Raw genomic sequence first — 23,269 nt, forward strand, 5'->3', positions numbered from 1 at the left:
CCATATGTAGTGTGGAACTAATTACAAGTACTTGACTGACAGGACATGATGGGACTTGCTGTTCTACAACAGAACAGGACATAATGGCTCATTTAGTAACATTGTATTCAGGTTCACAATTTGCACTCATCCACAGCAACCAATAAGCGATAAGCTTTCATGTGCCTAAAACAAGTTAGAGAGTGCACGTTTCTGATCAGCTGGTCTGGTGTACTGTAATGTATCACTTAAATTAATTATTATTACTCTTTATATTAATATATATATATATATTCTTTATTTTTTTTATATATATATATATATATATATATATCACTGATATTCATATTATATAGCACTATTTATTTAAAAATTTACATCAATGCCTGACCCAGTGAAGTACAGATGATTCTCTGTCACACAGACCCAGGATCCTTACACATGTATCCCAGCGGCATACCTCCCTATTCTTGATAATGATGGCAATGGCATTTCAAAACATAGTTTGCAGGACACGATGCTGCAGGGTACAGTAGGGGCTATGCAGTATGTAAGGAATGGTGCTGAGCTTCATTTTATTGTCATTTTATTACACTTTAAATACTATATTCAATAAATATTCACTTGGATAGCATCAGCAGATAAGAGCAGATAATGAGAGTGGCCCCAGTAAAAGAACATTTATTATACATTCAGTTTAATAATATGGACAACCTTTTATTTGGATTGTAGTTTATTTTTTTAAGTCACCACGAAGTGTTCTCAGTACTGCGCAAGGGGGGGGGGGGGGGGGGGGTCAAAATGAAAAGCATTGCAAAGTAACGGAGTATACAAGCATGAGTACAATGCACAGCAGGTAACCATAGCATAAGTACATAGCATAAGAAAAACCATTACTGTGGTAAAATAGCACAGACTGATGAGGACAAGATCATGGTTGCGGAACTGTACTTGGACCAGTGCTTTTTAATATCTTTATTGGTGACATTGCAAATGGTATTGAAGGGAAAGTATGCCTTTTTGCAGATGACACAAAAGTATATATCAGGGTTGGCACACCAGGAGGGGTAAAACAAATGACTGAGGATCTAGGTAGACTAGAGAAATGGTCAAGAGCGTGGCAATTACAGTTTAATGCCAAAAAATGCAAAATCATGCACTTAGGTCTCAAAAATGCAAAGGCTAAATATAGTATTAATGGCACAATACTGAAAACTACTGAGGAGGAAAGGGATCTAGGAATCATTATTTCAGGTGACGACGTAAAGGCAGGTAAGCAATGTAACAAAGCAATAAGGAAAGCTAGTCAGATGCTTGGCTGCATTAGGAGAGGAATCAGCAGCAGAAAGAAAGAAGTAATAATGCCACTGTATAGGTCATTGGTACGGCCTCATCTAGAATACTGTGTTCAGTTCTGGAGGCCATATCTTCGGAAGGATATATTAATACAGTCGAGACTGTACTAAAGTAGGGCAACTAAAATGGTGCATAGCCTACATCACAAAACATACCCAGAAAGACTAAAAGATCTCAATATGTATAGTTTAGAGCAGAGAAGGGAAAGAGGGGATATGATAGAAACTTTCAAATATACCAAGGGTTTTAACAAAGTCCAGGAGGGAAACATTCTTTAAATGAAAAGAAGTATTAGAAGACAAGGACATGTACTGAAACTGGAGGGAGGTAGGTTCAGGGGAATTTTGAGGAAAAATTACTTCACAGAAAGGGTAGTGGTCAAGTGGAATAGCCTCCTTATCAGAGGTGGTAGAGGCTAAGACAGTAGAACAATTTAAACATGCATGGGATAGACATAAGGATATCCTTACAAAGACAGAAGGATCAAATAAGGTTTGAGTTAAAATACAGTAAAAAAGGGGCAGGCTAGATGGGCCAAGTGGTTCTTTTCTGCCATCAAATTCTTTGGGCGATATTCAAATGACATATCACGCCCATTCTCCTATCTAAAGTGATTAGTAAAGTAAGGAGAAGCCTGGAGAGGAGATGCAACTGGCCACTTCAGGGGCCGTTCGGGGCTATCACATCATATTAGCCCCTCCATATGGAGCCGTGAATCCACAGTATTATCTCCAAATTCTGAATGCGGAACATCCACCAACTCTTCCGGAGATGTGGAAGTCTCCCGTAGCTTCCGGGAGAGTAGGTAAGAATGGTAATGAAAGGCGATGTATGAGCAGGACTGGAAATATTTAATAAAAAAGGTGTGTTTCTTGGGGAACGTATAAAGCTGGGAAAACTAGCAAAAAGTCTGGCTAGTCGAGGAAGTGCGTTCCAGAGGAGGGGCGATTTCCAAATAAACATCTTTACAAACCTATACAGTCTCTTGAAATTTGTTCCACTTGGTACTTATTTGACGTCCGCTTTCCAGCAACAAATGAAGTTAATAGCATGACTTATTCTGGGGAGTTAAAACCCCAACATCTCTGTGATATAAAAAGATTATCAGCCTGGGCAATCAGTACGCCACTTGTGTCTAATGCTGCATGTCTCACCACAAACTACATATTAGTCACTATTCCAACAACGGTGAAAAATATAATCCTTCGCCAAACCAACACTTTTTCCATTGCCTTGGTTTTTCCACATAAGTGGTCAGTTGGCGCCCTCTGGTGGTCCAGACAAAATGAAAGATCACACTATACCGCTGCAAGCCAGCACACAATGCAGTGTGGGACTGTCATTAAGGCAGACCATTAAATGACAAAACATCCAACAAGCTGTAACCATTCAGATTATGACACAAGCAGGAAATTTCACATTGCATGATGATTATATCACAGTTCTGCCTCCATAGCTCTTGCTCACTACAAAATACAAGCACAAATTTAGAGGAGAAAGGAGCTTTATAGGTGAACACGCGATGTTATGTGAGCCAGAAGGATTAGCATCCATCTGGCCGTACATCTTTTACTATGAATTTTATGATTTGCTACTACGTATAAGTCTTTCCTGCTCGATGTTTGGCACAGCTACATTTACTTTCCTGTTATCTATCTGTAATTTGCCCTGTATAAAAAAGGCAAAAGTGACTAATTCAGCTATAGTATAGTAGTTTACACAGAATGTAAGTAATCTCAGCAGAAACAATGATGGAAAAAAGACCTGGTGCCAGCCCAGACACTTTAAATGAATTGTGTAAATGGCCAAATATGCACCATCTGACGCAAGAAGACTGTGTGCCTTATACTGAGTACAATGTGCAAGGTGCTTACATGCTTGTTCACAGATACTGTATGTGTATGATCGATTGTCCATATAAAGAGTTGTATTCGTCTTTCCAGTCCATCTGTTCCCTATCCTTACACTTGGTTTTCTACTCATCATCATCATTAGTCCGCACTTGAGAACTCAACGATCAATCCTACCCCACAAGCTTGCTGCCTAGGTGTCATCCTTGACTCAGAGCTGTCCTTTGCTCCTCACATTCAATCTGTCTCAAAATCATGTTACATGCATCTAAAAAAAACATATCCAAAATACAACCATATTATACAAAACACAACAAAAACTCTAATCCATGCTCTCATTATCTCCCGCATTGATTATTGCAATAGTCTTCTAACTGGTCTTACCAGAAAGAGTCTCTCACCACTACAATCCATTCTGAATGCAGCTGCGAGGCTAATCTTCCTCGCTAGACGTTCATCAGCTGCAGATATTCTACCATATTCAATATAAAATACTTTTACTCACACACATGGCCATTAACCGAACTACACCAATGTACATCTCTTCACTTATCTCAAAATATCTCCCAACCCGCTCTTCACAAGATCTGCGTCTCTCATCCACACTCATTACTCGCTCCCATGCACGATTGCAGGACTTTCTTCGGGCTGCACCCACTCTGTGGAATGCCCTACCACTAGTGATGAGCGGGTTCGGTTCCTCGGGATCCGAACCCCCCGAACTTCACCCATTTTACACGGTTCCAAGGCAGCCTCGGATCTTCCCGCCTTGCTCGGTTAACCCGAGCGCGCCCGAACGTCATCATCCCGCTGTCGGATTCTCGAGAGATTCGTATTCTATATAAGGAGCCGCACGTCGCCGCCATTTTCACTCGTGCTTTGGAGATGATAGCGAGAGGACGTGGCTGCGTTCTCTCAGTTTCTGTGTTCAGTGTGCTGCAAATATCTGTGTTCAGTGTGCTGCAAAGATCTGTGCTCAGTGGGCTGCAAATATCTGTGCTCAGTGTGCTGCAAATATCTGTGCTCAGTGTGCTGAAAATATCTACGTTCTCTGCCTGAAAAACACTCCATATCTTTGCTGCATTGTAGTATATAGTAGGAGGACAGTGCAGAATTTTGCTGTGACCACCAGTATATATATAGCAGTATGGTACAGTAGTCCATTGCTCTACCTCTGTGTCGTCAAGTATACTATGCATCCATACCTCTGTTGCATTTTAGTTGTGCGCAGTATATAGTAGGAGGACAGTGCAGAATTTTGTTGTGACCACCAGTATATATATAGCAGTACGGTACAGTAGTCCATTGCTCTACCTCTCTGTCATCAAGTATACTATGCATCCATACCTGTGCTGCATTTTAGTTGTGCGCAGTATATAGTAGGAGAACAGTGCAGAATTTTGTTGTGACCACCAGTATATATATATATATAGCAGTACGGTACAGTAGTCCATTGCTCTACCTCTCTGTCATCAAGTATACTATGCATCCATACCTGTGCTGCATTTTAGTTGTGCGCAGTATATAGTAGGAGGACAGTGCAGAATTTTGCTGACCACCAGTATATATATAGCAGTATGGTACAGTAGTCCATTGCTCTACCTCTGTGTCGTCAAGTATACTATCCATCCATACCTGTGCTGCATTTTAGTTATGCGCAGTATATAGTAGGACAGTGCAGAATTTTGCTGACCACCAGTATATATATAGTACGGTACAGTAGTCCATTGCTCTACCTCTGTGTCGTCAAGTATACTATGCATCCATACCTGTGCTGCATTTTAGTTGTGCGCAGTATATAGTAGGAGGACAGTGCAGAATTATGCTGTGACCACCAGTATATATATAGCAGTACGGTACAGTAGTCCACTACTCTACCTCTGTGTCATCAAGTATACTATGAATCCATACCTGTGCTGCATTTTAATTGTGCGCAGTATATAGTAGGAGGACAGTGCAGAATTTTGCTGACCACCAGAATATATATAGCAGTACGGTACAGTAGTCCATTGCTCTACCTCTGTGTCGTCAAGTATACTATCCATCCATACCTGTGCTGCATTTTAGTTGTGCGCAGTATAAAGTAGGAGGACAGTGCAGAATTTTGCTGACCACCAGTATATATATAGCAGTACGGTACAGTAGTCCATTGCTCTACCTCTGTGTCATCAAGTATACTATGCATCCATACCTGTGCTGCATTTTAGTTGTGCGCAGTATATAGTAGGAGGACAGTGCAGAATTTTGCTGTGACCACCAGTATATATATAGCAGTACGGTACAGTAGTCCACTGCTCTACCTCTGTGTCGTCAAGTATACTATGCATCCATACCTGTGCTGCATTTTAGTTGTGCGCAGTATATAGTAGGAGGACAGTGCAGACTTTTGCTGACCACCAGTATATATATATAGCAGTATGATACAGTAGTCCATTGCTCTACCTCTGTGTCGTCAAGTATACTATCCATCCATACCTGTGCTGCATTTTAGTTGTGCGCAGTATATAGTAGGAGGACAGTGCAGAATTTTGCTGACCACCAGTATATATATATATATATAGCAGTACGGTACAGTAGTCCACTGCTCTACCTCTGTGTCGTCAAGTATACTACAAAAGTTCAGTAAAATGACCCAAAAATCAAAATTAAAAGCATCTGATGAGAAGGGTAAACTTGCCAATATGCCATTTACGACACAGAGTGGCAAGGAACGGCTGAGGCCCTGGCCTATGTTCATGGCTAGTGGTTCAGATTCACATAAGGATGGAAGCACTCATCGCTAGAAAACTGCAGTGCCACTCCTAGATGGGCCAGGTGTTTGTGTCGGCCACTTGGGTCGCTTAGCTTAGCCATCCAGCGACCTTGGTGCACCTCTTTTTTTCTTTGCATCATGTGCTGTTTGGGGACTATTTTTTAAATCTGCCATCCTGTCTGACACTGCAGTGCCACTCCTAGATGGGCCAGGTGTTTGTGTCGGCCACTTGGGTCGCTTAGCTTAGCCATCCAGCGACCTTGGTGAAAATTTTAGGACTAAAAATAATATTGTGAGGTGTGAGGTGTTCAGAATAGACTGGAAATGAGTGGAAATTATGGTTATTGAGGTTAATAATACTATGGGATCAAAATGACCCCCAAATTCTATGGTTTAAGCTGTTTTTGAGGGTTTTTTGTAAAAAAACACCCGAATCCAAAACACACCCGAATCCGACAAAAACATTTCAGGGAGGTTTTGTCAAAACGCGTCCGAATCCAAAACACGGATGCGGATCCGAATCCAAAACCAAAACACAAAACCCGAAAAATTTCCGGTGCACATACCACGCACAATAAGACTGTCCTCTAGTCTCCAAACCTTCAAGTGTTCCCTGAAAACTCACCTCTTCAGGCTAGCTTGTTACATTCCAGAACCACTCACTCAACCTTCATAAGCTTTCCTATCCGGTTATATCCCCACTGAGCAGTCCACACATATCCTCCACATATTTTCTCTGTCTTCACTTTCCCTTCCTTCTGACTCTGATTCATCATTGCTGTGATGTGATATCATGCAGCCCACCTAGAACATTTGCAATCCGGTGGACAACTATGCAATACATAGCACCTATCCTTGGCCGTCATTCCGAGTTGATCGGTCGCAAGGCGAATTTAGCAGAGTTACACACGCTAAGCCTACGCCTACTGGGAGTGTATCTTAGCTTCTTAAAATTGCGACCGATGTATTCGCAATATTGCGATTACAAACTACTTTGCAGTTTCTGAGTAACTTCAACCTTACTCTGCCTGTGCGATCAGTTCAGTGCTTGTCGTTCCTGGTTTGACGTCACAAATACACCCAGCGTTCGCTCAGACACTCCCCCGTTTCTCCAGCCACTCCTGCGTTTTTTCCGGAAACGGTAGCGTTTTCATCCACACGCCCATAAAACGCCGTGTTTCCGCCCAGTAACACCCATTTCCTGTCAATCACATTACGATCGCCGGAGCGATGAAAAAGCCGTGAGTAAAATTACTATCTTCATTGTTAAATTACTTGGCGCAGTCGCAGTGCAAATATTGCGCATGCGTACTAAGCGGATTTTCATTGCGATGCGATGAAAAATACCGACCGATCAACTCGGAATGAGGGCCATTGTGTATTAATGCCTATTTTCCTATAGATTGTAAGCTTGTGAGCAGGACCTTCCTACCTCTATGACTGATTGTTATTACCCAGTTTTGGTTTATCATTGTGTCCAATTGTAAAATAAATAATAAATAATTCTGCATAACCCGTCATTGCGTAGAAATGTCCGCTGCACACTGCCTATGTTACGCCTCTTCATCGCCCGGACTTGCCAACACTCGTCCCGAAGCATGTGTAGTGAAAAAAGTGCAATAATCCTATATGCTCCACATGCAGGCATACCATCCACTCAGCAGCAAGTCCTCACCCTTTTATCACACACATTCACGGTCTGCTTCAGAGATGGATACAGTAGCACAGTATCTGTGTACGCAGCAGCTGTGATGCAATATACTAATGCTGCAGGAGTCGACTGGTGTAAATAGATGTCTCCTGACGGCTTCTATCATCCACTGCTGCGCCAAAACATTGGGCATTGGAACATCTGCGTGAACACCAGCCATTTAAGGAACCCTCAAACTACTCAGGGTTCTGCGTCCAAGGATGCAGCCACTGGTCTCGGCACGCCTCGTTTCTGGAACGCTAGCTGTTACTGCTCCTTCCCCACCCCCAAACGGCTTAGGGGGTACTGCAACTGTATTTTCACTGTATATTTCCATTTAAAATCTAGAAACAATGTATTTTATGACACAGGATGCTTTATAGTAGAGGACACCTCTGTCTCCTCATAGAACTCCCGCGCCCTTGCATTTGCACATCACATGGCTGCAGAAATCCTACGTGGAAGGCAAATTCTTCACTGCACTGCATTTACCCCTCCACAGTTATGCAGCATTCCGTGCTCCCTGCACTTGAATGAGGTGACCACAGAGGAACTACAGCAGGGGTGCGCTCTGCCCAATGACTCACTGGCATTGGGGAACAATGCTTCAGGAAGAAAGGCTAAGCCTGGTAATAACTTACTGGATCTGACTGTTGATGCATCCAGCTCAGCTACTAGGGATATTCTGTCTAACATATATCATGAATCACAGGAACCTAGTAGATGTGAGCCTGGAATTTCCACTACTTTGGACCAGACAATTTAATTTAAAGACATTACAAAAATACATGAAGCAGCAGTGAACAGATACAACTGGCCCTACAACTAAGTTCATAACTTTTTCCATATGTCCTTTAATCCGTTTTCAATTGCATTCTGGCAGCATCATACTGGCACACCACCAGAATATATCTGGATTTGTGTAACCACAGTACACTGTGAAATAAGTATTCATCAACTATTAATCTATTGTCATTGGAATCTCATTTTCCTTTCTACGGTCAACTCTCTGTCTCATTATTTGGACAGAGAAGTAACCTAAATAGATTTTAAATGGAAATATACAGTGAAATATAATTCAAAATAATGTGAAATAATATATTTTTAAATTCAGATATTCACATGTAAAAGCTGAGCCCATTGCCATAACATATGGTGATTATTCTCACCCTTGTATTGGACCCATCACTCACCTATGGTGGACACAGCAACTGAAGCAGTCAGCAGTACATAAGCAAGCTGCCTGAACTGAGCCAGGCTTCAAAGTGGAGCAATCACCTAAACACAGAAGCAACAGCCATGCCATGAGTTCAAGCAGTCTTTTATATACTGTTAGTCCTATTAGATCATGTGTTCTTCAAAAACAGTCCGATATCAATTACACCCAAATGTCTTTTCATCAGTATACTATATACTATACTAAATGTCCAATGTATGCCACTGCTAGGAGGACAGGACAGACACATGTCTAGCAGGAGAAGTCGAGGGGCGCGGTTAGTGACGTGCGGTGGGGTGAGGCAGGTGAGGCAGAGCCTTTCCTGTCATACTACGTTTGTACCAGAGTTTTGACTGTATAAAGTATATGAAAAATACAAAGAATTTGTTTGAAATATCTTCTTTGCATTATTCTAATAATTTTTATAGCCAAAACTCTGGAGTAAAAAGTCTATGGCAGCTGAGGCAGTGCCTCACCTGTGTATCCTTTCCACCCATCTCTAATCAAAAGTCACCAGATTTCCAGGAGTTTATAATGCTGCACCTGTGTATAATGCTCAGATGTACGCTTTTGCTCATATATTGCATGTAAATCTGGCTCTGGTGCCAGCCAGCGCCTCTTGAGCTATTTAGCTCACTGCACGTCCGCGTGGTATGTTTAGGGTCAAGATGGAGTGGGGGATGAGTGGGACAAAGCAGTGAACAGAGAGGGGGACGGGGCAGGACAGAGCAAGTGGTGGAGCAGCGGGCAAACACTGAGGTTACTGGAACACACACACACACACACACACACACACACACACACACACACACACACACACTGATTCGGCATATATGGTGGTATGCCACACTGCCCCTTCTCCTACTGCTAGATTTGTAATACTATCAATTACTCCCAGTGGCGGAACTAGCGAGCGGTGGGCCCGGGTGCGACAAAATGCTTTGCCCCCCACACACACACATCCCATCCAAGTCCACCCGCTCACCCCTGGAGAGGATCTGGTGAGGGGGACCTGCTCAGGGCCAGAGAAATGGATACCTAGCAACAGTGCCGTAACTAGACATTTTAGCACTGTGTGCAAGAAACGGCATCGGAGCCCCACCCCTGCATGCAAATCAGGGCGCGCGCAAAAATACATAGTGGCGTGGCTTCGTGGGGAAGGGGTGTGGCCACAAAATAATACCAATTCATAAAATGATGCACAGTAGTCTCCATTATTCAAATTACGCCGCACAGTAGCACCACTACACCAGGTAGAGACTCTTTTACACCTTACAGCGGACAGATTCCTCTTTTTACACATTACGGGAGACAGCGTCCCCTTTTTACACATTACGGCAGACAGCGTCCCCCTTTTTACACATTACGGCAGACAACGTGCACGTTTTACACATAACGGCAGACAGCGTCCACTTTTTACACATAACGGCAGACAGCGTGCTCTTGTTACACATAGCGGCAGACAGCGTACACTTTTTACACATAACTGCAGACAGCGTGCCCTTGTTAAACATAGCGGCAGACAGCGTACACTTTTTACACATAACGGCAGACAGCGCCCCCCTTTTTACACATTACGGCAGACAGCGTGCCCTTGTTACACATTACGGTAGACTTCGTCCCCCTTTTTACACATTACGGCAGGCAGATTCCCCCTTTTTATACATGGCAGGCAGATTCCCCATTTTTACACATTGCGGCAGGCAGATTCCCCCTTTTTACACATAGCGGCAGGCAGTCCCCCATTTTTACACATTGCGGCAGGCAGTCCCCCATTTTTACACATTGCGGCAGGCAGTCCCAAGAAAGAAAGAAAGAAAGAAAGAAAGAAAGAAAGAAGAATTATACTTACCCTCTCCGCTGGCTCAGGCTCCTCGGTGCAGCTTGACGATTCCCGGGCAGTAGAGAAGGAGGAGGAGGGAGGTGGAGGAGGGAGCCGCAGCAGCGCTGTGTTATTGGTGGAGGCGCAGCTGCTGCTGCCACTCTGCTTCACTATAGGCTGTTCTCGGAAGACAGTCTATAGTGAAGCAGAGGGGCAGCAGCAGCATCGCCTCCACCAGTAACAAAGCGCTGCTGCGGCTCCCTCCTCCACCTCCCTCCTCCTCCTTCCCCCGTACCGCTGCTCCTCCCCTCTCCGGGCGGCTGTGCGCTGCGGGCAGCGGTTGCTCGCAGCGCACAGCGGTTGCCCGCAGCGCACAGCGGCATGTAATGAGTCAGTTTGACTCATTACATGCTTTGGGCCCCTGGACAGAGGCGGGCCCCAGTGCAACGCACTGGTTGCACTGGCAGTAGTTCCGCCTCTGATTACTCCCATTTTCCCTGCTGCCATGGAAAGAATGTCTTATGAACCGATTAACTGAAATTTAAATCTTTGGTTCATCATGCAGGCTCTTATATAACCTTGAATAAGGCGAAAGGATGGTTACCCATTATCTGGGGTTTATTTACTCTGCGGCAGCTTTTAAAAACTGCCACTTTCCAGCGTGTTTAAACTAGTGATGTGCAACGGACATTTTTCGGGTTTTGTGTTTTGGTTTTGGATTCGGTTCCGCGGCCGTGTTTTGGATTCGGATGCGTTTTGGCAAAACCTCCCTGAAATTTTTTTGTCGGATTCAGGTGTGTTTTGGAATCGGATTTTTTTTACAAAATACCCTCAAAAACAGCTTAAATCATAGAATTTGGGGGTCATTTTGATCCCATAGTATTATTAACCTCAATAACCATAATTTCCACTCATTTTCAGTCTATTCTGAACACCTCACAATGTTACTTTTAGTCCTAAAATTTGCACCGAGGTCGCTGGATGGCTAAGCTAAGCGACCCAAGTGGCCGACACAAACACCTGGCCCATCTAGGAGTGGCACTGCAGTGTCAGGCAGGATGGCACTTCAAAAAAATTGTCCCCAAACAGCACATGATGCAAAGAAAAAAGAGGCGCACCAAGGTCGCTGTGTGACTAAGCTAAGCGACACAAGTGGCCGACACAAACACCTGGCCCATCTAGGAATGGCACTGCAGTGTCAGGCAGGATGGCACTTCAAAAAAATTGTCTCCAAACAGCACATGATGCAAAGAAAAAAAGAGGCGCACCAAGGTCGCTGTGTGACTAAGCTAAGCGACACAAGTGGCCGACACAAACACCTGGCCCATCTAGGAGTGGCACTGCAGTGTCAGGCAGGATGGGACTTCAAAAAAATAGTCCCCAAACAGCACATGATGCAAAGAAAAATGAAAGAAAAAAGAGGTGCAAGATGGAATTGTCCTTGGGCCCTCCCACCCACCCTTATGTTGTATAAACAGGACATGCACACTTTAACGAACCCATCATTTCAGCGACAGGGTCTGCCACACGACTGTGACTGAAATTACTGGTTGGTTTGGGCCCCCACCAAAAAAAGAAGCAATCAATCTCTCCTTGCACAAACTGGCTCTACAGAGGCAAGATGTCCACCTCATCATCATCCTCCGATTCCTCACCCCTTTCACTGTGTACATCCCCCTGCTCACAGATTATTAATTCGTCCCCACTGGAATCCACCATCTCAGGTCCCTGTGTACTTTCTGGAGGCAATTGCTGCTGGTGAATGTCTCCACGGAGGAATTGATTATAATTCATTTTGATGAACATCATCTTCTCCACATTTTCTGGAAGTAACCTCGTACGCGATTGCTGACAAGGTGAGCGGCTGCACTAAACATTCTTTCGGAGTACACACTGGAGGGAGGGCAACTTAGGTAGAATAAAGCCAGTTTGTGCAAGGGCCTCCAAATTGCCTCTTTTTCCTGCCAGTATACGTACGGACTGTCTGACGTGCCTACTTGGATGCGGTCACTCATATAATCCTCCACCATTCTTTCAATGGTGAGAGAATCATATGCAGTGACAGTAGACGACATGTCAGTAATCGTTGGCAGGTCCTTCAGTCCGGACCAGATGTCAGCACGCGCTCCAGACTGCCCTGCATCACCGCCAGCGGGTGGGCTCGGAATTCTTAGCCTTTTCCTCGCACCCCCAGTTGCGGGAGAATGTGAAGGAGGAGATGTTGACGGGTCACGTTCCGCTTGACTTGACAATTTTCTCACCAGCAGGTCTTTGAACCTCTGCAGACTTGTGTCTGCCGGAAAGAGAGATACAACGTAGGTTTTAAATCTAGGATCGAGCACGGTGGCCAAAATGTAGTGCTCTGATTTCAACAGATTGACCACCCGTGAATCCTGGTTAAGCGAATTAAGGGCTCCATCCACAAGTCCCACATGCCTAGCGGAATCGCTCTGTTTTAGCTCCTCCTTCAATGTCTCCAGCTTCTTCTGCAAAAGCCTGACTCAGGCTGGCAGAATGACCTGACTCAGGCTGGCAGTGTCTGAACTGACTTCACGTGTGGCAAGTTCAAAAGGTTGCAGAACCTTGCACAACGTTGAAATCATTCTCCACTGCGCTTGAGTCAGGTGCATTCCCCCTCCTTTGCCTATATTGTGGGCAGATGTATAGGCTTGAATGGCCTTTTGCTGCTCCTCCATCCTCTGAAGCATATAGAGGGTTGAATTCCACCTCGTTACCACCTCTTGCTTCAGATGATGGCAGGGCAGGTTCAGGAATGTTTGGTGGTGCTCCAGTCTTCGGCACGCGGTGGCTGAATGCTGAAAGTGGCCCGCAATTCTTCGGGCCACCGACAGCATCTCTTGCACGCCCGTCGTTTTTTAAATAATTCTGCACCACCAAATTCAATGTATGTGCAAAACATGGGACGTGCTGGAATTTGCCCAGATGTAATGCACGCACAATATTGCTGGCGTTGTCCGATGTCACAAATCCCCAGGAGAGTCCAATTGGGGTAAGCCATTCTGCAATGATCTTCCTCAGTTTCCGTAAGAGGTTGTCAGCTGTGTGCCTCTTCTGGAAAGCGGTGATACAAAGCGTAGCCTGCCTAGGAACGAGTTGGCGTTTGCGAGATGCTACTGGTGCCGCCGCTGCTGTTCTTGCTGCGGGAGGCAATACATCTACCCAGTGGGCTGTCACAGTCATATAGTCCTGAGTCTGCCCTGCTCCACTTGTCCACATGTCCGTGGTTAAGTGGACATTGGGTACAACTGCATTTTTTAGGACACTGGTGACTCTTTTTTTGAGGTCTGTGTACATTTTCGGTATCGCCTGCCTAGAGAAATGGAACCTAGATGGTATTTGGTACCGGGGACACAGTACCTCAATCAAGTCTCTAGTTGCCTCTGAATTAACGGTGGATACCGGAACCATGTTTCTCACCGCCCAGACTGCCAAGGCCTGAGTTATCTGCTTTGCAGCAGGATGACTGCTGTGATATTTCATCTTCCTCGCAAAGGACTGTTGGACAGTCAATTGCTTACTGGAAGTAGTACAAGTGGTCTTCCGACTTCCCCTCTGGGATGACGATCGACTCCCAGCAGCAACAACAGCAGCGCCAGCAGCAGTAGGCGTTACACTCAAGGATGCATCGGAGGAATCCCAGGCAGGAGAGGACTCGTCAGACTTGCCAGTGACATGGCCTGCAGGACTATTGGCTTTCCTGGGTAAGGAAGAAATTGACACTGAGGGAGTTGGTGGTGTGGTTTGCAGGAGCTTGGTTACAAGAGGAAGGGATTTAGTTGTCAGTGGACTCCTTCCGCTGTCACCCAAAGTTTTTGAACTTGTCACTGACTTCTGATGAATGCGGGCCAGGTGACGTATAAGGGAGGATGTTCCTAGGTGGTTAACGTCCTTACCCCTACTTATTACAGCTTGACAAAGGCAACACACGGCTTGACACCTGTTGTCCGCATTTGTGTTGAAATAATTCCACACCGAAGAGCTGATTTTTTTTGTATTTTGACCAGGCATGTCAATGGCCATATTCGTCCCACGGACAACAGGTGTCTCCCCGGGTGCCTGACTTAAACAAACCACCTCACCATCAGAATCCTCCTTGTCAATTTCCTCCCCAGCGCCAGCAACACCCATATCCTCATCCTGGTGTACTTCAACAGTGACATCTTCAATTTGACTATCAGGAACTGGACTGCGGGTGCTCCTTCCAGCACTTGCAGGGGGCGTGCAAATGGTGGAAGGCTCAAGCTCTTCCCGTCCAGTGTTGGGAAGGTCAGGCATCGCAACCGACACAATTGGACTCTCCTTGGGGATTTGTGATTTAGAAGAACGCACAGTTCTTTGCTGTGCTTTTGCCAGCTTAAGTCTTTTCATTTTTCTAGCGAGAGGATGAGTGCTTCCATCCTCATGTGAATCTGAACCACTAGCCATGAACATAGGCCAGGGCCTCAGCCGTTCCTTGCCACTCCGTGTCGTAAATGGCATATTGGCAAGTTTACGCTTCTCATCAGACGCTTTCAATTTTGATTTTTGGGTCATTTTACTGAACTTTTGTTTTTTGGATTTTACATGCTCTCCACTATGACATTGGGCATCGGCCTTGGCAGACGACGTTGATGGCATTTCATCGTCTCGGCCATGACTAGTGGCAGCAGCTTCAGCACGAGGTGGAAGTGGATCTTGATCTTTCCCTATTTTAACCTCCACATTTTTGTTCTCCATTTTTTAATGTGTGGAATTATATGCCAGTATCAATAGCAATGGCCTACTACTATATATACTGCGCACAACTGAAATGCACCACAGGTATGGATGGATAGTATACTTGACGACACAGAGGTAGGTAAAGCAGTGGCCTACTGTACCGTACTGCTATATATTATATACTGGTGGTCAGCAAACTGTGCAAAACTGAAATGCACCACAGGTATGGATGGATAGTATACTTGACGACACAGAGGTAGGTAGAGCAGTGGCCTACTGTACCGTACTGCTATATATTATATACTGGTGGTCAGCAAACTATGCAAAAATGAGATGCACAACAGGTATGGATGGATAGTATACTTGACGACACAGAGGTAGGTACAGCAGTGGCCTAATGTACCATACTGCTATATATTATATACTGGTGGTCAGCAAACTGTGCAAAAATGAAATGCACCACAGGTATGGATGGATAGTATACTTGACGACACAGAGGTACGTACAGCAGTGGCCTACTGTACCGTACTGCTATATATTATATACTGGTGGTCAGCAAACTGTGCAAATATGAAATGCACCACAGGTATGGATGGATAGTATACTTGACGACACAGAGGTAGGTACAGCAGTGGCCTTCTGTACCGTACTCCTATATATTATATACTGGTGGTCAGCAAAATTATGCACTGTACTCCTACTATATACTGTCTACAATGCAGCACAGATATGGAGTGTTTTTCAGGCAGACAACGTATACTGGTGGTCACTGGTCAGCAAAACTCTGCACTGTACTACTCCTCCTATATAATATTATACTGGTGGTCCCCAGTCCCCACAATAAAGCAGCACACTGGGCACAGATATGGAGTGTTTTTCAGGCAGACAACGTATACTGGTGGTCACTGTCAGCAAAACTCTGCACTGTACTCCTGCTATATATACAGCTGCTCCCCAGTCCCCACAATTAAGCAGTGTGAGCACAGATATATGCAGCACACTGAGCACAGATAAGGAGCGTTTTTTTCAGGCAGAGAACGGATAAAACTGGTGGTCACTGATCAGCAAAACTCTGCACTGTACTCCTCCTATATTATACAGCTGCTCCCCAGTCCTCCCCACAATTAAGCAATAAAGCACAATCAATCAAGTTCAACAATAAACGGAGAGGACGCCAGCCACGTCCTCTCCCTAACATTTCCAATGCACGAGTGAAAATGGCGGCGACGCGCAGCTGCTTATATAGAATCCGAATCTCGCGAGAATCCGACAGCGGGATGATGACGTTCGGGCGCGCTCGGGTTAACCGAGCCATACGGGAGAATCCGAGTATGCCTCGGACCCGTGTAAAATGGGTGAAGTTCGGGTGGGTTCGGTTTCCGAGGAACCGAACCCGCTCATCACTAGTTTAAACCCCAAATTTAAATTGCCAATGCTTTTATTTGCTATTATTATTTCATATTAAAAAGCAATGCCCTTTTACATTATGATCTAAAATATATATTTTTTTACAAGTCGATGCTTAGTAAATAAACCCCTGTAACACCAACTGTCACACATGGGGGAAGAAGTGTGATGGTCTGGGGCTAGTTTGCTGGATCCTGAGTCAGTGACTTGCACTGAGTGACTGGCATTTGCACTACATTATTAATTATAAATATTAGTGCTCAGTCCATGTTCAAACAATATATTAGCAGTGGCTTTTATTATGGTGACAGTACTTGATGATATCAGTGTTACAATTCTGTCTGATTGACAGGCATGATGTCTATAAAATCACAAAACTAATAATAATAATACATTTCTGTGGCAAGTTCATCACACAGGCTTATGCTGCCCTCTTCAGGATAATATTTGCGTTACATGCAAAACAATTTTAGAAATAATGGCCCTCATTCCGAGTTGATCGGTCGCAAGGCGAATTTAGCAGAGTTACACACGCTAAGCCGCCGCCTACTGGGAGTGAATCTTAGCTTCTTAAAATTGCGACCGATGTATGCGCAATATTGCGATTACTAACTACTTAGCAGTTTCAGAGTAGCTTCAGACTTACTCTGCCTGTGCGATCAGTTCAGTGCTTGTCGTTCCTGGTTGACGTCACAAACACACCCAGCGTTCGCCCAGGCACTCCCACCGTTTCTCCGGCCACTCCTGCGTTTTTTCCGGAAACGGTAGCGTTTTCAGCCACACGCCCCTGAAACGCCGTGTTTCCGCCCAGTAACACCCATTTCCTGTCAATCACATTACGATCGCCGGAGCGAAGAAAAAGCCGTGAGTAAAAATACTTTCATCATAGTAAAGTTACTTGGCGCAGTCGCAGTGCGAACTTTGCGCATGCGTACTAAGCGGATTTTCACTGCGATGCGATGAAAAATACCGAGCGAACAACTCGGAATGAGGGCCAATGCTCATTGTTAAAGGTTCAGTGCTAGATAACAGAAGTTAGATGGAAATGTGTTTTTTTTTTCTTATACTATTTAATGGTATTAGATCATGGCCCTCATTCCGAGTTGTTCGCTCGCTAGCTGCTTTGCTCTGGGAGTGTATCTTAGCTTAGCAAAATAGCGAACGAAAGATTAGCAGAACTGCTACTAAATAATTTGCTAGTTTCTAAGTAGCAAGAAAAAAAGGCATTTGTTTCCCCCAGCACCCTGAATGATAACCGTAACCAGATATAAATTCCACATAATAATAGAATTCAGAGATCTTCGTTACACATATTTGCGCAAATGTGTGAATAAGGCCCAAAGCCGCATCAAGGCATCTCTGTATATTTGGGGTCCCTAGCGCTATATCTAGGTGCAGGGTGTGGCACCCCAAAATACCAGCATAAGCCAGAAAGCCCAGCGTAGCATACCAGTGAAAAAACTATAGTGTTAATAAATTAGTATTTAGGAAGTACTTATTCACACATTTGCGCAAATATGTGTAACGAAGATCTCTGAATTCCATTATTATGTGGAATTTATATCTGGTTACGGTTATCATTCAGGGTGCTGGGGGAAACAAATGCCTTTTTTTCTTGCTTAGAAATACCCCTCCCTTTCGAGCACCTGAATGATATCACTAAGCTAATTGAGCATCTACCAATATATAAGTTTCTGAGTAGCTCCAGACCTACTCCTAGACTGCGATCACCTCAGTCAGTTTAGTTCCTGGTTTGACGTCACAAACACGTCCTGCGTTCGGCCAGCCACTCCTGCGTTTTTATCTGGCACGCCTGCGTTTTTAGCACACCCCCTGAAAACGGCCAGTTTCCGCCCAGAAACACCCACTTCCTGTCAATCACACTACGATCACTGGAGCGATGAAAAAACGTCGCTCGACCTTGTGTAAATCTACAAAGTTTTGTGTGAAAGTACTTAGCGCATGCGCGCTGCGTACCATGCGCATTTTTGCCGTTTTTTAACTTAATCTCTGCACTGCGAAAATCGGCAGCGAGCGAACAACTCGGAATGATTGACCACCCATGTCATATGTCATTCTGACTATAAATGGGTAATTATATCTTGACACATATCCTATAGTGGTATATGAAGAATAATGGAAATATTTTTATTGATGTCTGCAATAAAAAACTGGGGGTTTTTTCCATTTAGTTTGTAGCGTTACAGATAGCAGGGCTTTTACCATTTTGTATTTATTTGTGTATATCCAGTTATATTATATGGGGCATAAATTAGCTTACAAGCGTCTGTTCAATAATTAACTGAAATTTCGCGACAGATGACATTTTTGTGTTTTCATATAAACCTGTTCAGTGTCAAAGGGATGAATTCAATTAGCACTGCAGGGATGTATGCAACCTACCACGACTAATGCCCAAGGCTTAGTAGCGATACACAGCATCTCCCGGGTTACGTGCCGGGCGTGATGCTGGTACTGCACACAGGTACACCACCATTACCCCCGAGGCACTTCACACCTTCAGGTGCAGTAAGCCTATATGCCCCTCAGCCAGGCATACGTCCCACTCAATTGCACGCTCTCAGTTTCCAGCATTTCCAAGTCATTTTAAACCCACTTCCAGGCGTTTTTGTGGTTGCTTGAAAGAATGTATTTTATGACACAGAATGATTTTCTGTTAGGGGATTCCTCTGCCCCTTATAGGACTCCTGCGCCCTTGCATTTGCACACTGCATGGCTGCAGAAATCACTACATGGGAGGCAAATACTTCACTGCTGTGCATTTACCCCTCCACAGTTATGCAGCGTTCCATAGGGGATGTAATTATATTGCCAGCAGTCGGAATCCTGGTGGTCAGAATACCGACGCCGGACTCCCGACCACTGACAGTGCCGTCAGCCGGAATTCCGGCTAATAGGGGCTATTCCCACTCATGGGTGTCCACGACACCCATAGAGTGGGAACAGAACCTGTGGCGAGCCCCCCTGACAGTGTTCTAGCATCCGGGATCCCGGCATTGGTATGCTGACCACCGGGATCCAGTCCGCCGGCATCCCATACCCAACGCTTCCATACAACCTGCACTTGAATAAGGTGAGGACAGAGGTGTGCTCTGTGCAATGATTCCCTGGCATTGGGGAATAATGCTTCAGGATGAAAGGCTAATAGCCTGGTTACAAATGACTGTATCTGACTAGTCCTGCATCCAGCTCAGCTACTAGGGCTATATCATAAATCACAGGAACCCAGTAGATGTGAGCAAGGATTTTTGGGTTAAGTGCTGGGTGTGATTCTGTTATCAGTAACACCACAACTGGCCCCGAGGCACTTCGCACCGTCAGGTGCAGCAGGAGGGTGCGAGCAGAAATCTGCTAGTCGTAGGTTTTCCGCGCAAGCAATTGAATAGCTCTGGGCACTTGAATCGGGAGCTACATCCCCATGATACTAAGTGAATTCCCCTCAAAGTAAACACACACAAAAATCACATGACCAAAAAGAACTTAAAAAGGTACAATTATGACAACACAGAGTAATAAAACTAAAATTTAGGGATAAATATCACAAAAAGCAAAGTTTGCAATTTTGTACAGTATGTTTCATGGTAAAAGAAAGGAGGAATTGTGGCAAGGGGAGAATAAAGCATCTGCAATTTGCGTTATTGTACTTTACCTGTCCTTATCTATTCTCATTTACAATGAACAAAGTAATTGAACCAACACTTAATGCTGAACAGATGCAGAGAGAAAAATAGCGGACCAATTTGTAACAAAATATTGTAAAAAATTGTAAGGAAATATTTTTTCTTCCAATGCATAGATGTAAGATATATATATATATATTGTCTTTGTGGTACTCCAACACTATATACAACGCCTGCATTTATAATTCCCATCAGCTGCGGCTCCTGCTTTTGCAGGCCAGGTATTCTGTAATGGTATCCGGTCTCTTGGTCGACAAGACTTAGGTCGACAGTGTCTAGGTCGACCACTATTGGCCGACAGTAAGTAGATCGACATGGTTTCTAGGTCGACAGGGACTCTAGGTCGACATGACAAAAGGTCGACATGGTTTTTTAATTTTTTTAAAACTTTTTCTTACTTTACGATCCACGTGGACTACAATTGGGAACAGTAACCTTGCCCGAAGCCTGGCGAGCGAAGCGAGCCACGCGAGGGGACACGGTGCACTAATTCTGGTTCCCGGTCACTTTACGAAGAAAACGATACCAAAAAAAGTGAAAAAACTCATGTTGACCTTATGTCATGTCGACCTAGTACATGTCAACCTAGAGTCCCTGTCGACCTAGAACCCAGGTCGACTTACTGTCGACCAATAGTGGTTAACCTAGACACTGTCGACCTAACTCTTGTCGACCCTCCATACCACACCCTTCTGTAATTGTGCACATGTGCAGGATCGCAATCCTGCGCAGGCGCACAAATTAGCAAAGTGGCCGACTTCTAGGGACTACATCAGCTACAGCCCCTAGAAGCTGGTAAGACCTGGGTTAAAAGCAGTGAAGTGGCTTTCCATGGGAAGTGCTCTCTGCTATTGCAGTCCGGAACGGCAGTTCCAGGGAGAGAGAAAACACCTCCCCCTGGGACTGCTTGCCCATCATGTGAATAGCAGTGTCACACTTCCATTGATAAGTTATTGTCACTGCTAGTCAGTCACCAGGGGTGTCTTAAGAGAGGAGGGGGCCCATTTGCAGACTCCGGGTGGGCCCCCTCCTCACCACGGCGCCTTAGGTTCCGACATTGTGCCAGAGCCTACTGCGCATGCGCAGGCCTCTGGAAACATGGCACCCGCCATGTTCCGGAGACAAAATTAAAAGTGCACATGCGCAGTGGCCATTTTGGAAGGGATTTTTTTGCGCAATGGAGGTGGCTGCAGCACCCGACACTGGACTCCGGAGAGGTGAGTACTGAAATATGGGTGCAATGTGTGCGTTGTGGGACCCCCCCTGGACCCATGGGCCCGCGTGCACCGCACACAATGCACCCATGATAGAAACACCTATGTCAGTACCTGTGAGTGGTGAATTTTACTGGGGCGGAGGGGGGGGGGGGGGGGGCTATAGAATAGCCCGTAGGTAAAATCTGACACTGGTACTTCCCATAACTATATCAGTCTCCCAAGTGGTGAGGGTGGAGTGTCACTCAGGGCCAGAACAAAATGACAGTGGACACCATGACCAGGGAAGGGTTTTAAAGTAGGCATGGCATCACAATAAGGGGCATGGCTTCAACGGGATTCCTGTAATTCGTATGACAGGGAGAGAGTGATTCCTTAAAGATAGTGACGTTGGGAATGGTGGGGAGAGATATTGAGAGATGGAGAGGCAGAGAGTGACAGGAGAGGGTGACAGTGAGAGGCAGTTGATAACAAGAGGAAATGGGTGACAGGGGAAGACAGCGGGTGACCCCAGGCAATGGGTGACAGGAGGAGGAGTGGGTGACGGCAGGGAATGGGTAACAGGGGGGGATGAAGTGGGTGACGCCAGGGATGGGTGACAGGGGGAGACAGTGGGTGAACCCAATGGGCAACATAGAGGATGACAGGGAGATGTTGTGGTGTCGGAGATAGTGTGTGACAGGGAGACACAGGGATGACAGGGAGATAGTGGGTAACAGAGAGGTAGTGGGTGGTAGGGAGATAGTGGCCTACTAGAGTAGAGAGATGACATTATTGCTACAGTCACATCAAACCGCCCCTCTTTGCTAAATTGGGCACCTTTTTTGGCTAAAATGCATCCTAGTCACAATGCAATGCAACTGGGATGCACATGGAGACTGTACTGATTAATTGTATATGTGACACTTGTTTATCTGTGTGCAAAGTAGAGATGGGAGCTGACCTGGTGTTTTGGTTTTGGATCTGTATTGTTTTCAAAAATTTATAAAAACCGCTAAAATCCTATAATGTGGGCCTTTTTATGTTCCTACAGAATTAATTACCTCAATAACATTAATTTCCAGTCATTTCCACTCAATTTTGACCACTTCACAGCTCACCATATTCTTCACCAATATTGGCTAAAGGCTGGCTGGCGAAACCTTCCTTTCCTAGGAAAGGTTATTGAGAAAGCAGTTGCAAATCAACCGGAAACCCGCCTGACAACCCATGATATTTATGATCCATTCCAATCAGGATTTAGGAGAAGACATAGCACCAAAACAGCCCTTGTGTGTGTGTTAAATGATCTTCTGATAATATTAATCCTTCTGGATCTCTCTGCAGCATTTGATACCGTGGACCATGGGCTTCTGATTGAGCGACTGATACATTTATGTGGACTGGATGGCACAATCCTAAGCTGGTTCAAATCATTTCTCACAGGCAGGTCACAGAGAGTATCGTCTGGAGTATACTCATCACCATCAGTGCCATTGCCATGTGGTGTCCCACAAGGTTCTATACTATCCCCCATGCTTTTTGCAGCATACATGCTCCTGCTGGGTGAAATAGTCAGGTGCC

Source organism: Pseudophryne corroboree, chromosome 2 (assembly GCF_028390025.1).
Source record: "Pseudophryne corroboree isolate aPseCor3 chromosome 2, aPseCor3.hap2, whole genome shotgun sequence".
Taxonomy (NCBI): domain Eukaryota; kingdom Metazoa; phylum Chordata; class Amphibia; order Anura; family Myobatrachidae; genus Pseudophryne; species Pseudophryne corroboree.